Genomic DNA, 15,532 nt, shown 5'->3' with positions numbered 1-15,532 from the left:
TCCCTCCCCCTCCCCCTCTCCCTCTCCCTCTCCCTCTTTCTCTGGGGCTTAATATTCTCACTTGTAAAATAGAACTGACAGTTGTAGAGTATTTTTAAAGATAGCTATACCAGTTGGGAGAATGTCTCAGAGTCTAGCTAGGCAATAAATATGATGATTTGACCTCGGACAAAAAGGCTTGCTGGCTAAAGTAAACAGCGCCCAGCTCCTCTGCTAATGATGAGTTTGTTTGCCTTTTAAAATTAGTGTGTTTCCAATATCATAATTTTGATATGCCTCTAAAAGAGACACTCTCCCTCTCTCTAGCTTTCCTGGAGCACCGAAGCTCTCTCCAAACATCTCACTCACTGTTGTTTTTCTAACCAATGAGTCTAGAAATGTGAACAGACATCACTTCGAGGCAGAAATATATCATTTTATCTTCTCTCTGTAGACTCACCTGACTGTGTGGAGTGATACCCAAGTCTGCTTTGTCACCTCCATGTCACACTACCCTTCATCTCCTCTTCCTGTCCCCTTTTTCTTCTACTGGAGTACTTAATCAGCTGCTTTCACATGCCAGTTTGCGTCCTGGGCTCTGCTGATAGACTCACGAACAAGAGAGATGTGGCCAAGCAACTTATTCTCTATAGGAGAGGACAGTAGACAAGTAAGGGGAGATTAAACCCAAATGTGTCCTCACTTCTATAAATGAAGTGATTACAGTGGTCTTTGCAGAGGTGACTCAAGGGATGACAAGGATCTACGTATACATAGAAGTGTGGACAAGGACCCTCAGAAGGCTGAAGCAGCAAGCACAGAACAGGGTGGAGAGAACAGGGGTATCCAGGAATGTGGGAGGTAGCATGTGTGCCAAAGGTGAGAATCAAAGTTGAAGCAGGGCTTAGAGAGTGAGCTCAGGTCTTGTGGGTGGGAAGAATGTCAGGGAAATGGTCCTGAGAGGAAGAGGGGTGCCGTATTGAAACCCCTTGCTGATGTATTCATCTAAGTGCTCAAACCCGTCTTGGTCTCCAGTTCTAGACTCTAAATGTGACTTGTACACACTGCTTCACCCATGGTGATATGGAGATCTCAACTCTTTGGCACGGCTGGCCAGTCTCCTATGACCTGCTCCTCTTTTCACCCCAGCCTCATCTACCTTACTGCCACCTTCCGCTTGTTACTGAGTCCCCAGGATCATTTCCCACTTTTCCTGTTGCTATGCTTGGAGTGCTTCATCTGCCCCATGTCTTCACAGCTCTTCCCTCCATCCATTCCTCAGGAGGACTCCTGGCCATTTAGGCCTCCCCTTGGGGTGTGACTCCAGATCTCCTGTCTCCCACGAACTGATTGCTTTGCCTTCTGAGTTTTCATGGAGGCAATCCTATACTAGAGCTCCGATCCCAATGCATTATAATTTTGTTTGTTTTAAGAAATTACAAGAATTCAGAAAAATCGAAAGGGTTATTTGAAAGGGTTATGTAAGTCTCAACCATTTTTGTGTTTGCTGACTTGTTTTCTGTACTCTTGTCAGGTCCCTCAAAGCCTCAATTCTCACTCCTCTGTGTGACCTGAAGATCTAGCTTTGTGCTTATATAATAGGTGATAATGAATGTTTGACATATAAAGGGAGTCTGTTAACATTTAAGCTGAGCAAAATAGTGACCCCATCATCTGCATTCTCACTCCAAAATATCTTTCTAACCCATCCATGTCTCCTCTCTTCCAAGGCTAGGTCACCCTGTTAGTTGGGTTACTGCTGAAACCTCCTTTCCAGTCTTTCTGGTTCCACATTTCCCTTGCTTTTGATCATGTACCCACATGAACAGGCCACTGTGCTCGCAGCCCTACTTATGCTCCATGTCAGCTCATCACCTGAAGTGTAAAAGATAAATGCTACATCAGATTCCACAAATTAACCCCATCATCTGCCTGCCTCCATCATCTGGTCCTCATCTTCATCATAACTACCATGGCTGCATCATTTGGTCCCTGTCTCCATCATCTGGTCCTCATCTTCATCATAACTACCCTGGCTGCATCATTTGGTCCCTGTCTCCATCATCTGGTCCTCAACTTCATCATATCTACCCTGGCTGCATCATTTTGTCCCTGTCTCCATCATCTGGTCCTCACCTTCACTGTATCCTCCCTGGCTAAATCATTTTGTCCCTGTTTCCATCATCTGGTTCCACCTTCATCATATCTACCCTGGCTGCATCATTTGCTCCCTGTCTCCATCATCTGGTCCTCACCTTCATTGTATCCTCCCTGGCTGCATCGTTTGGTCCCTGTCTCCATCATCTGGTCCCACCTTCATCATATCTACCCTGGCTACATCATTTGGTTCCTGTCTCCATCATCCATTCCAGTTACTGTTTCTGACACCGTATTGCATTCTTTTCTACTATGTTCATTGTGTCCTATCCCGGGACTCTCTATTTGCTCAAACCTAATTTATCTCTTTGCTTAGTAAATGTAATTTCAGAGCTTGATGCAAATATGTTACAATATTCAGGTCTTAGCACAAATGAATTTCGACTTTCCTGCAATGATACCTCAACAAGGGGTTCCTCTTGCCATCGTATCTTATGACCTTTATGATATGTCTCACTTTGAATTTTGCTGTTAACTCTGATTCTCCTTCTTCCTTCCCTCCCCCTCCTCTTCTTTTTCTTCTTCCTCTTCCTCCTCTTCATTGTCTTCTTCCTTTTCTGCCTGCTCTTCCTCCTCTTTTATCCTCTTCTTCCTTGTCCTTCCTACCTCTCATTCTTTCCTTCCTTTTCTCTTCTCATCCCTAACTACATGGTTCCCTGCTGGTGGAGCTGTGTATGTCTAAAGCCTGACTTCCTCTTCTGAAATACACAGAACAGGGCCTTTTGCCTGGATGCTCTGTTTCAATGCCCAGTTTTGGGCAGGTAGCTATGTGAATGAATGAATTTAACCCAGGGGTTCTGAAAAAGCACATGAGAACCTGACTGGACAGGAGTCAGTCATTCTGGTCCCTGGGGAGGAAGTACAGAATGGAGGGGGTAAAAGGTGAGCGCTGCTCACAGGTGGAGCTGAGCTTTGATGATAATTGCCCACCTATTTAGCACTGTCCAGTCAGATCCTCCAGCCACAAAATTCATTTGAGAGGGAAATAATGACCATGGAAATCCCATTATCAGGAAAGCAGTAGGGAGCGGTGTATGTTTTATCAGCTCCTAAATAATCACCTACCTTCCATGTGCTCAGTTACAAAGAGCCCATTGTAGCTGGGACTTCCAGATAACAAGGGATCCTTTCCTAATTACTATATGCTCTATTTCAGGTTCAGCAGAAAAGAAAATTAAAAAGCTCCATTTCACTTTAGGTTTAAAGGAGTCAATCTCTCAATCAATCAGGTATTAATTAAGCTATGCTAGGACTTACAGGGAAAGTCAGAGATAGCCTCTTCTTGAAGATGATACCAGGGAAATAATTAGTGAGCGATTTAGGAACAAAGAAAAGAGTTTAAAATGGGTTTTATTTGGACTTTCTTTGATTTTCTATTATGCAAAAACTGAAGGTCTGGAGTCTCCAACTCCTTGAGTTTTCTTTATTTTTCACTGTCTTGATCCCTCCCTTTCTCTGCTCATCCTAATTGTATTATCTCCAAAGGGTTTGGGCCTTGGACCCGGAGAACAGCTCGTTCTTCTTGGTTTGCTCTCAGGCGCACTTCCTGGAAAGCACGTCTCTCTGATTCCGTGAAGCGTCCAGCTGTGCTCATGTGGAGAACACAGCATCTCCAGCCTACAGCAAGTTATAAGGAAGATGTTTCCTGACCATTCTTCTCACCAGCCAGAAAATGTGTAGCCAAGGACTTTGTCTCTGCTGCCAACATGGCGGAGGGTCTGGGAGCATTCATACCCACACTTTAGGTTCAGATTGTCCCTCTGGCACCTGTCTTAGAGGGTGGGGCGATTCTCCGTTGTGCTACAGTATTTGGCCCCAAGTCTAGCACAGTGCCTGGTGAAATGTGGACTGCCAGCATCTTCTGAGTGGTTTACCAGAGAACACATTTCTAGGTGAAAGGAGTTGGATGATGTGTGAAACACGTACTATACCTCACACAACGGGTGCCTTAAAATTACCTTGAGGAGTGCAAAGCAGCATAGTATTTATGGCATCCTTTCATTAGGAAATCATTCTGTTCAGATCCCTGTTTGATATGTTTCTCACTGAATTGGTTTAAAGGGTGCATTAAGCAGCTCCCAGGAAATCAGGGCAGGAACAGTTGGCTCTCTCTGCTATCTTGGTGCCTTTATTTCTATCCATCCCTGACTCTGTTTCCTCCCTCAGCCCTCCTGACCTCCAGGATCACTTTTCTCAGAGGTTTGTTTTGTACATCACTATCAGCCTTTCTCTTCTTTGTTTCAGCCAGAATACCCACTTGTTTTCACTTGACCCAGCTTCTGACTTGGATGCTTCAGAAGGCCAAAGCCTCCAGAGAGAGCACTGGTAAGCGTCTTCGTACCTCAGGTGAACAGGTGGTCTGCGGAATCAGATGCCATTTGTTGAATTCTTGCTAAGTGCACACCTCTCTCCTCCTTATCTCATTGGGTATGTGTTGTCAAGCCTTTATATTAAGGTTTAATTCCACAACTCTAGGTAATCCTTTTTATTTCCATCAAGGGAACTGAGGCCATCAGAGATTAAGAAATATGTCCAAAGCCCTGGAACTACCAAAGGGTAAAATGAAGTTTTAATCTAATCCCAGCAGAAGACAAAGGTTCTGCTGTAGCTCCTCTGTTAGGTGATGACCATTCTCAGGAGGTCAAGGACTTCAGTTTCTGGACCTGTTTTGTTAGGATGATGGGTTCTTACCCAAGAATTCCCTGGAACATGTGAGAACTCCCGAATGTGACACATCCTATGGAAAACACCTGATGATATATCTATGTCGTGATCTTTAAAGAGTTCACACTTTCAATATTTTTTATTTATGTTTTTTGTGTATTTGCCTACTTGTCTATGTGATGTGCACCTGCAGTGCCCACAGAGGCCAGAAGAGGGCATCAGATCGATCCCTTGGAATAGGAGTCACAGGTGGTTGTGAGCCACCTGAGATAGGTGCTAAGAACTGAATTTAGGTTTTGTCTCCTCAAGAGAAGTGAGCACTCTTTACCTCTGCACCATCTCTTTAGCCCTAAACTATACATCAGTAGGGAGAACCTGGATTTGAGCCAGGGCCTTTCTAATGCTCTATGCCTGACCTATAGCTCCTGAGGGCTTGGATTTTAACAAGACCGCACATGGCAGGAGAGAAGTTCAATCCAACACCACATATGTCAGAATCCAATAGTTCTCTAAGGCATGAGACTCCATGATAGGCATAATGCCCACTTGCATTTCAAGAGTTGTACCCAACACACTTACACCTTATTATGAAGATGACTAATCACTTTCCTTTTTCTCTTTTATAAAATCCTCAATTTTTAGCTAGGCTTAATAGTGAGCTATACTAATTTCTCATGAAGACATAGTCTGTGGAGCTTTAAAGAGGCCAGAGTTCTCTCTGATACCTGTTTCATCTATTCCTGTTCACTACCTGGTCCCAGGAGGCATTTAAAGCTTGCAACCTGAATTATGAAATTCTTGGACTGGGAATTACACTGCATATTCTCTGTGCTATCATCTCTGTAGAGAGAACCACACAGCAGCTGGGGACACAGATGAGGACAAAAGGCCAGCCAGTCTTACAGCACACACCTCCTCATTGGTTGAGCTGGATAATCCGACGAGTGGTAAAGCTGAGGAACGTTCGCAGGAGACTTAGTATATATGGAGATATCCCCAGGCTCAGTGCATAATGCTGGTGGCAGGGCGAAGTACAGAGAATAGTAAGCTAGGGCCAGAGGAACCAGGTCTACCTCCAGTTCAGTTGCCCTCCACGTCTTTGACCTTGGACAACATCAGCTAAGCTTTCTGGAGCTACCAAAGGGCAAAGTGAGCTTTCAGTCTAATCCCAGCCTTCCCCTTGTCTGAGAAATAAGATTATTGCCTATCCTGGATACTCCTCACAACTCTTGTGAAGAACAGACAAGACATGAAAGAGAATACCAAGAGGTGGGGGGAAAAAAACCATGTTCTAAATGCCACAAATTGGAATTTTAAGGAACTGCATTTAAAAGATGGAATTAAATGTAGAATTAGAACCTTGAGTAGGGCAGGGATTCTCCCCATCCTGCACCCCCACCCCCAGGTCTCTATGAATCTCAGTCATCAAGAGCTGTGCTTCCAAGGTTGAGGGTCCACGAGTGCACTCGGGTACCACTCACACTTCTGTATATCCAATCTGATCACATCCTTGTTTGAGTTCTCCAAAAATCTGTAGTCATGGTTACGGTGAAAGACCTCAGTCACTCAGCTCTCATTTTTATGACTCACAAGTGTTTGGTGAAAGTTTGGAGCCAGTTTTTGTGGGTGTGGTAAAGTAGCTAGGTGAGGTTTTATTTTTGGAAGGCTCAAGCCTCTGAGGTCATCTGCGAGTTAGGAGTGCCTAGGGCGGGATGCTGCTGTTTTCTGTTCCATAAATAAAGGGAGAGCTCAGCTCCTGGGTGACTGCAGCCAGTGCTGCTTAAGTCTTCCAACGTCATATCTTTTAGGAAGAAAGAGTGCTTTTTGAAAAAGCAAGAGGATGGCCAAACATTTACGTGATTCAAGGGCTCCTACGCAGGTGGCAATTAAAAGATAGACCTTAAATTAAAAAATTACATAATTCTTCTTAATACCAGAGTATTTAGAGTTCTGCAAACGGCTGCACTAACAGAATGGCAGACTGATTTCTTTTTCTCAGTGGTGATGGGGGAAGGTCTTACAGATTGGAAACTAATGGTGTGGCAAAAATGTACAATTATGTGACTTGAAAGCAGTACAGATAGGGTTCTATTTTCCTTCCCATTTCCTTCCTTCATTTAATGTTAACAGAAGTTCAAGACAATTAAAAGTCAAATGCTACCTTATTACAGTGTTAAGGCTTAAAATGCCCATGCCAAATCAGGGGGAATGAGCAGAAATGTTGTAATTTCAATAACAACTCACTGCTGTGGAATGTATAGCATAGGGTGATGTTTCTGAGTCACCAGGCTTTGGGTCACGGCCTCTGAGGGTGACTCCTCACCTGTCCTCAGTATGAGTGTAAATTTTCGTTTCTAAGAGCACATGGAGACCTTTTCTTTTTGATTGTCTTAGTAATAGTTGATAAGTGCAAAGGACATATGTTATTGAGCTAAGATGTTGAATATCACCAAGTGCCAGGCAGAAACCATCTTTTGCCTTACCTTTCTGGTACCCTTTCTTTCAAAGATACAACATTTCTTTAGTCCCAAATGTTTAGCCTCCTTGTTAACTCTACCAGCTTAACCCCTTCCCTGATCTACTCTGTATACCAAACATATGCCTCCTCATGTCTGAAATGCCTTTTCCAAAGGCGAACACAGTTACAGGAGTCCTCCTTCACCCAAGGCCCCACTTTCTTCAGCTCTAATATCCTGCCATCAAAAAACATTAGTGAGAAAATTCCAGAAGTATACAGTTTACAATTTAAGCTGTGCACCATTCTGAGGATTGTCATGACAGCTTGCACTGGCCAGTTTGTACTGCTCAGGATACAAATACCATATATACTACCTATCTGTTACTCCCTTAGTAGTTTCCTGGGTTACAAGATTGACTGCCTAGGTATGGTGATGTTATGTTCAGATAACATTCACTTAATAATGGACTTATATAATGAAGGTACTGATGCTTGCCATTTTACTACAATATATTAAACTATTTTGGTATATTGTGATTACTCTACTTTTATTATATTTACTGTCAATGTTTTACCATGAGTAATTTATAAATTAAAATTGATTGCAGGTATAGATAGAGAGAAGGTAGATTAAAAACAGGCGCACACATTTATTATCCTCACCTTCATTTCCTCTCCTACCACTTGTTCCAGATGGAACTGGAGGCTAGGGATCTCAGATCTTATTATCCCTGGACATTCTGCGGTGTGGCCACAAGGGCTTTCTAAAGGCTGTGTATCAGCCTTTAGATTTTATCTTTCTTCGGCACTCAGAAGCGTGGCTTATTAGATCAGCTGTCAGGCCGTTGGGTCTTGAAGGAATAGGAAGAGCACAGGAACATTTCATAGAGGAGACTAGCAGGAACTGTGGGTCTGTTAGAGGAGACTAGCAGGAACTGTTCTTCCTGTTAGGAGGCAGGAATAGCTTCTGGGGCTGAGGCTTGGTTTAGAGCAGCCAGGGAGGGAAATATTTTGTAGTGTTTAAGAAAGTAAGCCGTACACACTCCATAGTGGGATGTCTGTGGGTTCTAGGCCTCTAGCTTGGATTTGACTTTTCCCTGGTTTCATTAATCAAAGTCTAGCTAACGGACAGTTTAAGAGCCGCAAGCTCACAGACTGAGGTGTGAAGAGGCAGTATGACTTACTAAGTATGTGTCGGGAGGCAGTCACTCAGTCGCTCTGGGCCTTGGTTTCTTTATCTCCATCAAGGGGATACTCTAGAAGAATACACAACAAAAGTCAGAGTAGGCACTGCTTCTTTAGAAGATGACTGGGGACATGGGCTGCCTCTCAACCCTTTGGGGCAGGTCTAACAATAGTAGATGATACTTGTGTACTCCCTAAAGACAGATGCTATCAGCTGGAGGTGAGGACCTTCTCACAGGGCCCTTCAGGTGAAGCAGGTAGTGCATACGACGTACACCTCAGCTTCTAAATATTGAGTCAGAATTGGCATCATTCTGGTAGATGAAGGCACATGACAAACAACAGCAACAGCAACAACGGCAGCAACAATAACAACAGCAGCATCAGCAGCAACAATAACAACAGCAGCATCAGCAGCAACAACAATAACAAAAAATAACAGCAACAACAGCAGCAGCAGTAACAACAACAGCTACACCTTGGTTCTGCCCAGGGCCAGAGCAGCCTAGAGTTCTTGGGAAATTGATGCCAAAGTGGGGGATCTCCCTGCATTCTTTTCAGAATGCTAGGGTAGGCATCAGTCTGCTTAATTCTAGGCAAGTTCTTCCTGCCAGGGTAGTGGAGCTGAGGCCTAATTGATGTCTAGGTGATGGGAATTTGGGTCCCTGTGTACACAATGACTCTTGTGTTTTCAAGGACTAAGGGAGCATGTCCACCCTGTTGAACAAGTTCTGACACGCACATTCCATCCATTACTGAGAGGCAGTGGGGCTGCTCACGTGAGCAGAAGGACTGCACTGGTGGCTGCCCTCGGCTTGGTCTCTGATGTCTGTGGGTTAGAAAATACCTATGAGTCTACCTTAGGCTGTTTACTGAGTCCCATATAATAATAACACTACAAGTACCATTCTTTATGCTTGAAGAAACTCATAGTGCCAATAGTTACTTGTGTCAAATGCAATCTGCCATTTGAAATATTTCCTTGTCAGTGTGTATGGATTGCATGTCGAGCAGGGTTAGTTAAGTATCTACTATGTGATTGGCATATGCTAAAGAGCTATGACAAGGTTTTTATCATCAGGGAGTTTCTTCCTAAACCTTAGGACACTGCTAATCCCTGTTGTGCTCCGCCAGAGGGTAGGTCAAGTTCCGCTGCCTCGTAAGTCTCATGTTTCTTATCATTATCAAGGAAGCTAATCACAACGCTGGCTTCACTCATCATCCAGTATTAATCCCCAAGCCCAGACAGTAATGTACATGTGAATTCCGTGTGACTGGAAAATGTCCTGCAGAGTAGGTTTGGTTGTTTGGAGTCAGAGCTCTTCTGTATCTTGGTACTTAGCAGAGGATGACCTTGAGCTTCTGACCTTGCTGCCTCTACTGTACGCCACCACTCTTCCCAAATCCAGTGAGTTTTCTAGTCTATTCATCTTCGAAGCCTCAGGGAAAACGTTGTTCCTCTTGGGAAACTTCCCAGGCCAGGTTAAAAGTCAGAGTCTCAGCTCTGGGCCCTTTATGGTCCTGTTATTTTTGCTATAGTCTGTGTCAGCATCAGGGTGCCTTCTTATGTCATCATCTGCCATCCTTTCCACATGGAATATACTCCCATCACGGGATCCCCATTATTTGCCCTTCCTGAGCCCTGGGGTTACACATGTGTGGCATCATGCCAGGTTTTATGCTTTGCTTAGGGGAATTAAACTTAATAAACTTTGTGGATGGATGCTAGGAAGGTATGTGACTCACTGGGTTACGTCCTCCGTTCCCCAACAAGTAGTATCTAAATGCTAAAGAGTCAATGGTGCCCCAGTGTAAGTTCTACCAGATCTGTGGGCTCAGATTCTAAAGCGGGATGGCAAGAGGAAGGGAGGCTGTGTTGGCCTTGTTTGAATTTAGTCTTTACACAAGGGTTGAGAATGCTGATGGGGGGGGGGTCTGGGGTGAATTAAGGCTACCTTGGAAAGTTGCGGCAGACAGACGGGGCAGTACGCGCAGAGTCTGAGTCTGAGCTGACAGGAAACCTAAAGTGTGGGAAACGACACTGGAAAGACCTTGAGTTCCTGATGCAGGCTCAGTGCAGTGAGCCTCGCAAAGGTTCCAGAATTTGTGGGCAGAGGAGTCCTGATAATACAAATATTTCTGTTGTTGTGCCTAATGTCCCTCCTAAATGAAAGTACACCTTGTCAGAATTCAGGATTACTCAGCATTAAGGAACCACCTCTGGGGGCCAATGGCAGTCTGACCTAACCACCAGGTAGGCAGAGTAATCACATATATTACAATGAAAAAAAAACCTTTTATTAATTGCATACTTTCTCCTTAAGACAAAAATATGATTATTACCTGAAGTGAAATATCACCAAACAAATAAGAGAGAAGCTGTTATTTATCTCCTGGTTACCTGGATGAAAGGGGTGGGAGCTAAGAACACCAGTGAACTTGCATCTCATTGGTGACCACCAAAGAGGCTCGGGTTTATTTATGATTAAATTAAGTTCTACTAAGACCTTACACTTACAATGTTTGAAATTTTGGGTGGTGGAGGAATGGTCTCATCATGTAGTTTAGGCTGGCCTCAAACCAGAAGTCCTCCTGCCTCAACCTCCCTAGTGATAAAATTGTACACATACGCTATCACACCCAGCTTAGGGATTCTTTAATGGATTCTTGTGGACAATTTTCCTTTGGTGCACGGTAAAGTAGAAAAGAAAGGAATCGCTCTCCCTGTTTCCCAGGTATGAATAAAGAACAAGGGTTTGCTCAGAACTATAAAGCTGCCGTGTCGACACAGGAAGACAGGTTATAGTTTGTGTGTCCCCGTGAGAAGCTCTCCTTGCTACACTGACTCCTGAGAAGAAGCAATGAGGGGAAAAGGCCACCAATCACTTTGGAAGTTTACAAAGCTTTCCCTTTCTCAAACATGAGTCCTGGCTTCCCCTCCTGCATTGCAGGCTCACACAAGCGTCTGTATCTGAATCCCACCACTCTTCCCAAACCCACCAACTTTCTTCCCTCTAAGCCTCAGCTAAAACCTTGTTCCTCTTAGGAACACTTTCTGGGTCACATTAAAGGTTAGACTCCCCGCTCTGTGCCCTCCACTGTCCTTGTATGCTTGTCCCAGCCCCATGTCAACATTAGGGTGGTTTCTTATCCAGTCATTCATCCTTCCTCCTCCCCATGTGGAGTCCACTCCCATCGTGGGATCTCCAGTATTTGTTACCAAGTCAGTGAATGGACATCTTTTCTAGATGAGCAAACTCTGAGGCTTATTGAAATTAAATGTCTGGTCCAAGGCATCAGAGCTATCAAAGATGCCGTGACAAAGTTCCTACCTGTTAATATACCTGGAACTCTTGCTCAGCCACACTGATGTCTAGGTTCACACACAAAACTGTAGCCAAAGAAAAGAAAATATTTAGGGAAAAAAATCCCCCAAAATTGCTATGTCAATATTCTGTATTTAGAGGACTCAGCCCGGCCACTGCTCAGATCCGAGATGTTCCTGGGATTCTCAGAGTAGATGTACTCTGGAAGCAAAGGTGATGGGCCCCAATGGGCGTGCAATGCCTTTTCATGGGATGCCGCTCTCATGTTGTTGGACAGACAGCTCTGCCTGCTCATGTTCTTGATGTATCTGTGTTCTTGAACTGATCATATTTCACATAGTGACTCCAGCTGCCACACAAACTGAGTCCTGGATGTGAGTGTGTGTGGGCACATGTGTGTATGTGTGTACATACTATCTCACTACTCCATTGCTATTACTTCAAAGTTTCTGCTCCCACTCTTCCCAGAGTGACTCTCTCTGCTGGCTTCTTTTCTTTTCTTTTCTTTTCTTTTCTTTTCTTTTCTTTTCTTTTCTTTTCTTTTCTTTTCTTTTCCTTTCCTTTCCTTTCCTTTCCTTTCCTTTCCTTTCCTTTCCTTTTCTCTTCTTTTCTTTTTCAAGACAGGGTTTCTCTGTGTAGCTCTGACTGTCCTGGAACTCACTCTGTAGACCAGGCTGGCCTCGAACTCAGAAATCCACCTGCCTCTGCCTCCCAAGTGCTGAGATTAAAGATGTGTGCCACCACTGCCCGGCTCTCTGCTGTCTTCTATCCTCCATCACTGAGCCTGTATTGTTGACATCGCTGAGGCTGAGGAAGCCAAGAGCTGCTGTTTCTGTTCCCTGTGGTACAGCAGTTTGTTTCAGTTTCATCTTGATACCTACTACATACATGAAGTACATCTCTCTCTTGTCTAAGACTTTCCAGGAAGTGCTGCATGATAACAAATAAACCTTCTGCCAGCTCTCTGGGTAAAAGATTCAAAACTGAAGTGAAGATGGACGATGTTTAAAAATGTGTTTCTTATTGGGGAATTGGGTGAACATGGAGGAAGCACCTAAGGCAGGATTAGTTACATGTCCCAGAGGGGATTTAAACAAATGGTGATGAGAACAGCAAAGCAGGATGAAGAGTGTATGGAAGGATCCAGGCAGGTGAGCTTTGAGTGGGCACCTGTAAGACAATGAGGCAGCAAGAATGGGAGAGGAAAACTACGACAGGTTGCTCCAGCAGAGTCATGACCCTGAGGAAGAACCCAATTAGGGTGGCTCAGGCTCCAGCTCAGATCTGGAGGTTTCCAATCTCCCTGTTACTATGACAGTACTCAAGCTGCTTCCTCCTCTGACTCTCCCTCTTCCTGGCCCTTTCTCCAGCTGCTTTAAATGCCCAGGCATTCCACGAAGCAGCCTGGCACACGGCAGAAATTCCTCAGGGCTGTGGCCTATGAAGGAGACTACTGGGAAACATTCTTTCCCTCCATATGTCACAAGGTGTCGTGGCTTAAAAGACCAGGGATGAGGGATCACTGCTGACACGTGAAGCCTGAAAACCTTCAAGTATTTTTCATGTTTGATCAAGGAAGTAGACTGCTGTATAAAAAAGCTTGAGTGAACAGTGGTTGTTTTCTATATCCTTCCATCCCCCACTCAACCATGCCCTATCTCTTTGTACATCTTTAAGTTTGATGTAATCTTGATTGTAGATCAGTCACAAGTGCCTTGGGCAACGAAAGCTGGTTTGGTTCAAAGGGATTCTCATATCCCCCTCCATACATACAGAGACACATATGCATACCCATACCCCTAACCTTCCCACCACCACCACTCTACCATACCCCCCACATACCTTCACAACACCCTTTCCACCCTACATCTACACACATATACCTTCACTCACACACACACACACATACACATACACACACACACACACACACACACACCCTCACATACACCCTCTCCACCCCTACCTTCTTAAACACACAATCCAAACACACACACACACACACACACACACACACACACACACACACACACACGGGGGGGGTATGGGAGAGACAAAGAGACAAAGAGAGACAGAGAGAGACAGACAGAGAGGGGGATGGAGAGAGAGAGAGAGAGGGATGGAGAGAGAGAGAGTAGAGGGACAAGGGGAAGAAGAGAGGAGAGGGAGAGGCGAAGGGAGATAGGGAGGGAAAAGATCTTGCATAGCAACATTGCCAATATTTAGCATAAGTTTGTGGAAACCAAATGAGGCTTTGGGGAATACCTGGACTAGTCTGTGGGTGTGAACTGAGAGACAGGAAGTGTATAAGATGGGTGTGCCCGGCAAAGGGGGTGTCTGTGATTCTCACTTCCAGCTCTCTAGTTAGTACACTGCTCCGTTTGTTATCCTAAGTGACTGAGTTTCTCTTTCAGTGAGGACAGCCTGGGTCAGCCCTGCCAGCCCCAACTCTACTTATCTGAACATGAAGTATCCATTGATGCCCCCACCCCCCAGCCGCTGGCCCTGTTTTTCAGCTATAAAAGGAGGCTAAAGACAGCTGCTCTGTCTTACTACTATTGTGAGATCAGATTAATTAAATACATATACTATAGTTAAAATGGGGCTGGCAAGGGGCAAATGTTCAGTGACTGTTAACTTTGTCCATCTGTTTCCCAGTAGGATTTGTTCTGTGAGCTATGCTGTGGTCCTTGGGCAGGGAGTTGGAGTGTACAGAAGGGACCACAGTGGTGACTACTGTGTGTGTCATAAAAATATGGCTTTCACATTTCAGATCCAGGGAAGAATGTAGCAAAGATTGACACTTGTAAAGCCTCTACCAGGTAGGGGTGAGATAGGAAGGTTTGCTGACTTGATTTTGCTTTTGGAATTTTGTACAACACAGGGATCACGCTAGTTGAGACCCTCCTTGCCACCATGTCACCTCTCTAACAATGCCAAGATGATGGCGGCTTTCCTGAAAGCACAGATGTTGCTCTTGTCTTTTCCCTGCTCAACACTGGCCTTTTCCTCTCAGCATCTAATCCCAGTTCTGTAGTAGCATGCACAAGATGCTCATGAATGCTTTGTTGTTGATAAATGGATTGACTAACCCTTTATAGTTTGGGGAGGTGGAAAAAAATGGGAGTTCAGAGTATCTCTGCGAGGACTTTGTTGCTGTCACTGGGACTAGGACACTCACATTGGACACTAAGCACCTTATCCCTATACACCTTTGCATGCCTGGGTCATGGGGTGAGAGAGAACAGATAGGACCAGGGTCCGGGAGGAACAGGAAAGCCTTGGAGTAAGTGGATCTTTCTGTTGCAACCCAAAGCAACAGCTGTGTGCCAAGGAAAGTGGTTAGCTGTTTGGGGAGCTGGCAGGGCAGGAGTAAAGAAGCTGGTGGCAAACGTTCCAGAAAGGCATCACCCTGACCTGGACCCATGGAAACATGGAGACACAGCAACAGGGTCGGACACAGACCTGGACCCATGGAAACATGGAGACACAGCAACAGGGTCAGACACCTGGACCCATGGAAACATGGAGACACGGCAACAGGGTCGGACACAGGCTCCTTGAAAGGCATCACCCTGACCTGGACCTGGACCCATGGAAACATGGAGACACGGCAACAGGGTCGGACACAGACTCCTTCTAGGGAAGACGTTCTCTCAGCTCTAGAGGAACTTTCTTTCTTTTTTCTTCCCTCCTTCCCTCCTTCACTCCCTCCCTCCTTCCCTTCTTCCCTCCCTCCCTCCCTCCCTCCCTCCTTCCCTTC

The 15,532-nt window shown here is 44.9% G+C and overlaps 1 protein-coding gene across 5 annotated transcripts in view; it reads right to left on the bottom strand.

Annotated features, from left to right (window-relative positions):
- Positions 1 to 15,532, bottom strand: part of Kiaa0040 (KIAA0040 ortholog) — a 36,724-nt gene that overhangs the window by 13,354 nt on the left and 7,838 nt on the right. The window contains exons 2-4 of one of the 5 annotated variants that reach the window (XM_031386644.1): positions 11,776 to 11,834; positions 8,443 to 8,514; positions 440 to 626 (exon numbers count right to left, since the gene is read on the bottom strand). The exons of 1 other annotated variant lie outside the window; for it this stretch is intronic. The gene's annotated coding sequence lies outside the window, so the exon portion shown is untranslated. The remainder of the gene's footprint in view (positions 1 to 439; positions 627 to 8,442; positions 8,515 to 11,775; positions 11,835 to 15,532) is intronic. 3 more of the 5 variants (XM_031386635.1, XM_031386625.1, XM_031386617.1) reach the window with 3 other exon arrangements.

Source organism: Mastomys coucha, unplaced genomic scaffold (assembly GCF_008632895.1).
Source record: "Mastomys coucha isolate ucsf_1 unplaced genomic scaffold, UCSF_Mcou_1 pScaffold1, whole genome shotgun sequence".
NCBI lineage: Eukaryota > Metazoa > Chordata > Mammalia > Rodentia > Muridae > Mastomys > Mastomys coucha.
This window is presented reverse-complemented; position numbering and strand designations above follow the sequence as displayed.